Source organism: Hevea brasiliensis, chromosome 15 (assembly GCF_030052815.1).
Source record: "Hevea brasiliensis isolate MT/VB/25A 57/8 chromosome 15, ASM3005281v1, whole genome shotgun sequence".
NCBI classification, from domain to species: domain Eukaryota; kingdom Viridiplantae; phylum Streptophyta; class Magnoliopsida; order Malpighiales; family Euphorbiaceae; genus Hevea; species Hevea brasiliensis.
The window spans coordinates 340,900-347,009 of NC_079507.1; positions in this window are offsets into that span (position 1 = coordinate 340,900).

The following is a 6,110-nucleotide window of genomic DNA, read 5'->3' on the forward strand; positions in this document are numbered from 1 at the left end:
TAGACGCTGACCGAATAAATTTCAACAACTGTTCCTGAACTTATATAATTGTAACACGACAATCCTTCAACTTTAAAATGTAACATAAAACCCCATAAACTTTTAAATTTTGTACAGTAAAATCTCTTTGACTTTCAATTACTAATTTTTCAGTTAGAAACTGATATGAACAGCTCTCGCATGGTACTTTGTCAATATTTCTCTCTCCTGTCTTATACAAAGTGTAAAATTATTCTCTCTACACGTGAAAAATTATTCTGTTTATGGTTCTTTGTCAACATTTCGCTGGGCTTTACCTTCAGTACCTGCGCGAGGAAACAAATCCATCGCGCTAAGCATTGCTGCTTAGTGGTGCAATAATATAACAAGAAAATAATATACAATAAAAAAAAGAAATGGATCAAAATTTGGATACTCTAGAATTTAATCTAATTTCATATAATACTTCTAGTATTAACTATCCTTTGTTCTAATTTATTCCTCTTCAGAAGCGCCCAATTCTTTCATAATAATTATATTTTAATATCGTTCCAATTCATCTTAATTTTTTTTTTCTGCTAAATAAATAATCTAACTTATTTTAAATATTCTTACTCATTTATTTAATTGCTAATATTTTCAGTTGCTAATATTCTTAACTTATTTCAATAAATTTCACTGCCCAAGTAACCTATGACAGGCTGACTAAACTGGATAATGGGTCGTTGGCACTGGACACCGCAGTGCCTTGGGCCGTCATACCATGGGACTCGGAACGTCAATCACGTATGCAGTCAGAATGGCTAAAAAGCCATGATAAAACATAATCGGGCATAAAAGCCATGAGTGCGGGCATATAGCCATGAGTGTGGGCATAAAGCCATGAATACGGGCATAAAGTCATGAATATAGGTATAAAGCCTTTCGCAGTACTGCTAAAATAATACCCTATTGGCATGCCAATCTATCTAATCTGACACACATGTCTAGGCGATACATGGGCACATAGTACCATTAAGTGTTCATAAGTTTCATTATTTCATTATAGGTTCTAATTATATTTCTAGCATTTTAATCTTTTTCATAATAGAAGCATAAATCTCTAAGTCTAATCTTTACATAATTTATGCATTCATTTATGTTATCCATAATGATCACAATTCAAAATAATGGTTCTCATGCACCATTGTACTCAAAATATTTTCACTTATCCTTTCTCCAATAATGAGAACTAATGTCTCATTCATATATTAATATGGTTCAATTATTCATTCATTATGTCATTCATATTGATCACAATTTATAACAATTGTTTCATTAATTACATTAACTATATTAACCATTCTAATAGTTTTTCTAATTTAGTATATCATTTCCTATATCATTGGGGTTACTATTCACTTGGTCATTTAAGTCAAAGTATTGACTTTTTCATATATAATGGTTACATGAGTTTTAATCACATAGATTTACCACATTTTGATTCCCAAAAGTGTTGGCATTAGTTGCCAATCATTGCTTCTAACCAATGGAGAATAAATTAAAAATTTCAGTTTTGGGTGCTAGAGTTCACTGTTCCATTAGGCACTTCTACAGTGAGAATTTGGCCAAATGTTCTTCATCAAAGTTGTTCCTTATTGTGTCTAGTTATATTTCACTTTTTGAATCACCCCATTTGGAGTTTTCTAGCTCAAGTTATGGCTATTTCACCATAACTGGTCGGATTACTTTTACCCAGAATTTTTGAGCAATTTTGGTTCTGTCAGATTTGGTAGTTCAATTTTGGCTAGCAATTTCATTTAGTTAAGTCCAGAATTTAAGTTTGTGTTCTACATGAAAGTTGTTCTAATTTGCCTAAGCTTTCCATTGATATAAATTTTAGGTCAATTGGACCTTTCTACACTGAGTTATAACCAAATGAATGAACACTGTTCATTTGGTCATTTTGTACAGACATAATTGGTGCTACCCGAATTTGGTCAATTTTTGGGGCATTCTAAGTTTGATTTCTGGGCAAGATTTCTTCATCAAAGTTGTGCCATTATGTGTCTAATTTCATGTCCAATTGGCCTTGTGCTAATTGAATCTACACAACTCAAGTTATAGCTGCCCAAACATGCTGGACTCACATCCAGACCTGTAGGGTACTCAAGGCAGCACACCCAACCTCAAATCCAAAGTTACAATTCACTTCAATTCCTCATTATACTCAACCAAATGGTCACTAATTGACCATTAAAACTTCCATTCACCAACACATGAGCAAATCTCAAATTTGTGTCCCAAACCCTAACTCCAACCATTTCAATTCTTTAAACAATTTACATGCAAGTGTTCTAATCATCAAATCATATTCTATGGCATCAATAGACAGTTATAATTCACTTAAATCATGGAAACCTTATAGAACCTAAGGGCTGTCGAGAATTTAAAGGGACTTTAACATGCCTATTTTTCTTCCAATTTCACATTTTTTAGCTTAAATTGATGTTGTAACAAGGAATATAGGAGAAAAATAAACAAAAGTAGCACTAACCTCTTGGATGAATTTCTACCCTTTACTTTCCTTCACTTTCTCCTCTTCTAGTGGATGCCCAAGTCTAGCTCTAGTGGTAAGGACAAAATTTCATGAAGGAAAGTTAGGGTTTTGAGGTGGTTTGATAGAGGTTTGGAAGCTTGGTGAAGCTTTAATGGTGAAACGGGAGTGTGAAGTGGGTTTCACTCTAGTTCTTTCCAAACAAATCCAATTCTTTCCCAAAACCAACCAAAAGGGGAGGGGACCAAAAAAATTTCACTCTAGTTCCTCACTTCTATTATGAAGTTCCCTTTACAATGTGAATAAACCCTTTTTGTTTTTAATGTAAACATATCAGGTCCATTGATTGATGCTATGGTAAAAGTTGTACATTCAAGACCTAAATTTCGGGTTCAAGCTTTGAAAGTAGTTATTTAATAAAGATGGTGAACTGTAGGAATAGAATTCACCAAATTCAACCTCCTCAGACCCCACTTTATAGGTCATAACGGCATACAAAAAGTGCATAATGTAATCTCAAATGCATACAATGATTGAGGATCATATAAGGTGAACTTTTATTCAGAGATCCAAAAAAGCTTCAAATTTTTCCTCTCATTATCATTATCAATATCAATATCATTATCATTATTTTTTGGGAGAAGGGTGGGGTGGCGGGGAGAGGGGGTGGTGTTGAGAAGGGAAATGAAAAATGAAGGTCCCAACCTTGGTATTAAAAGGAATGCTTTCACCAAAATATGATCATTACCTGAAGGAAGGTGCTCGATGGAAATAATTCCACCCCCAATCTAGGCAACTATTTTAACAATCCAATCACCACTTTTAAGTTCAATTGGGATTTTAGAAAGTTCTCCTCCCCTTGGTCTCGAAACCTCTTCAACATCTGGAAGGAATTGACTTACTAATTATCCTATAAAAAGAGAAGCAAGAGTGAGAATTGATTTTTTTTTTTTTTTTTTTTTTTTACAGTTGCCACTTTAATAAGAGAAACAACTATAACATAAATAAAGAGAGGACTCCTAAAGGTCTAGAAATAACAGGTAAAATTGTCTTTGGTAGAGTCATTGATACACATTATTTCTGAGGCATATTCATCCACATATAAAAATCATTTATTAGATAACAAAATTTTTTCCAAATTTACAAGATATTACTTTTAGTCTCCACACTTCCAAATTTTCCATTTTAGTCTCAATGAAAATGCAGAGAATTAGACAACTTAATTTAAGCTTTATGTTCAGCCATTAACTTCCTAATTGATTTGCAATATAGGATAAGTGCTAAATTTCCACTTTTCTTAACAGCATTTAACTATAAAAACCTGATACATCCTATAAATTCAACCCCCAAATCCATCAAACACAAAAGCGCATAAAAGATTCTATCTCAAGCCAAAGCCAACAGCACAGTATATAGCCATAGCAAAATCTAAATCTTATTGCTAAAAGAACCAGGGGATAAAAGAAGGGGAAGAAAGAACAATAAGAACAGGAATAATTTGAAGTGTCAGAACATATCTGTTCATCATAATATCATAGTAGTGGCAACTTAAGAAACAAAAAATAAAATAAATTATGCAGGAACTAAGATAGAACTTGGAGTTGGACAATTGAAATAAAATGAAAGAATACAACAAAAAGAATGATCACTTCACACCAAATATTTAGCATACAAATAATTATTGGAAGAAGATAGTTATGCCATCAATTTAAAGCATCAAAACATTGTCAACAAAAAAAGCTATAGTAATATTAAAATAGATCAAACTAAGAGAAGGCAAAGGAGGATGAGGGGCAGACTAACCAACTAACAGCTCCAAAAAAGAAATATTTACCTAAACGACTCCTATATTGTTGCTTACTTGTTGCTACCGACTCAGAAACATCATTTTCTACAGGCGTTATAATTTGCACAACATCTCCATCCATGCCCTTGAATCAATCTTTTGAACATATTAAATAAGTTTTGCAAAATATTTTAATGGCAGATCACAGGCAATGCTAACTCTAAGCCAATGTTCCTTGAGTAAAAAAGATATTACCATTGCACCTCCACCAAGCAATAATTGCACGTGCACCTCCACCAAGTCCCTTCTGTTTCAGAAAAACAGTAATAATTGAAGATTGAAGTTTAGCAACATAACATGTAAAAAGATAAGCGCCCTTAGTGAATTAATATCCATCACCATCATCTTCAAATAATACACCTTTCGCTTGCCCTATAATTAAGAAATAGTTCAGACATCACCTTGCTGGCTGAACAACATAGAATCATGCACTTGCACAAAGAGAGAGAGAGAGAGAGAGAGAGAGAGAGAGAGAGAACTAAAGTAGAAATATTATGTTTCCTTTCTTTCTAGTAAAAATTACTAGAGGACGAGGTTCAAGCCCTCAACATGAGCAAAACTACAACTAGGCAGTCCAATGTGCACAAGACTACCAAAGTTGAATGGACACACTAGCTAGAATCTTCTACATCCTAATCAGTTCATAATATATAAGCCTACGCAAGGGTTCTTACATATAATCCCTACTTCTACTGTATAGTCAAATGCCAATAAATATTTTATTTTTGGAAAAATTACTAAAATATCCTTGACATTTATCAATATTTACCTATGAAGCACGGAAACGGCACTGGGTCATGTTTCCTGGTGTCAAAAACGTTTTTGATGAGGAAACGACCTGACACGGCTGGGAAACATTTCCAGGCCATTTTCGAAAATATTAAAAATTGAAAACGCGTTTCTGACAATGAAAACGCATTTCTTTAAAGAAAATTAAAAAAAAAGGAAAATGGGTAGGTTAAAATCGTAAACAGATTGCACCACTTCACATTCATAATCAAGATCAACAGAAAAAGAAGAAGAAGAAAAAGAAGAAGAAGGGGAGGATTAGACCTTCAACGGCAGCATCGCAGGTAAGGATCGCATCTTCCTTTCTCTTCTTTTCTCTCTGGTCTGTCCTATTCATTCTTTGATTTGCCCTATCCATCCTCATCAATAGAAGAAGAAGAAGAAAAAAAAGCAGAAGGGAAGGAACGACAATTTTAATTACAACTTTCATAAATTAATTACAATTTTATTCCATTAATTAATCATAAATTTATCACATTTAATATCAATTTTTTTCTCTAAATGTATATTCCATAATTAGATTTTTCTCAAACCAAATTTGAGGAGTTATCATAAATATTATTTTTTTTAAAAGGAAGATAAAAAAAATTCTCTCAAATTCACTAAAAATTTTCAAGATTTGCCATATTTTTATAATCAAAGTTTTGAAGGAAATTAAGGACAAATGTCAATATATTTTTGAAGTTATTTTTAAAATTATAAAATTTCAAGTTTAAATTCTAATTAATGATATATAAAAATAATTCCAACATTCAAATTTTGTATTTTATGTTAATATATTTTATATTTTTGTAATAATTTATATATAATGTGTTTAATATAATTTATTGTAATGTATCGTTATATTATATAATAAAATTTTTCATAATAATTTTTATAGTCAATTTATTCAATTCTATTATTTAATTCTTTAATCTTTTAATATATAATTTACATTGTGCTTTAGTCCTTAGTATATAA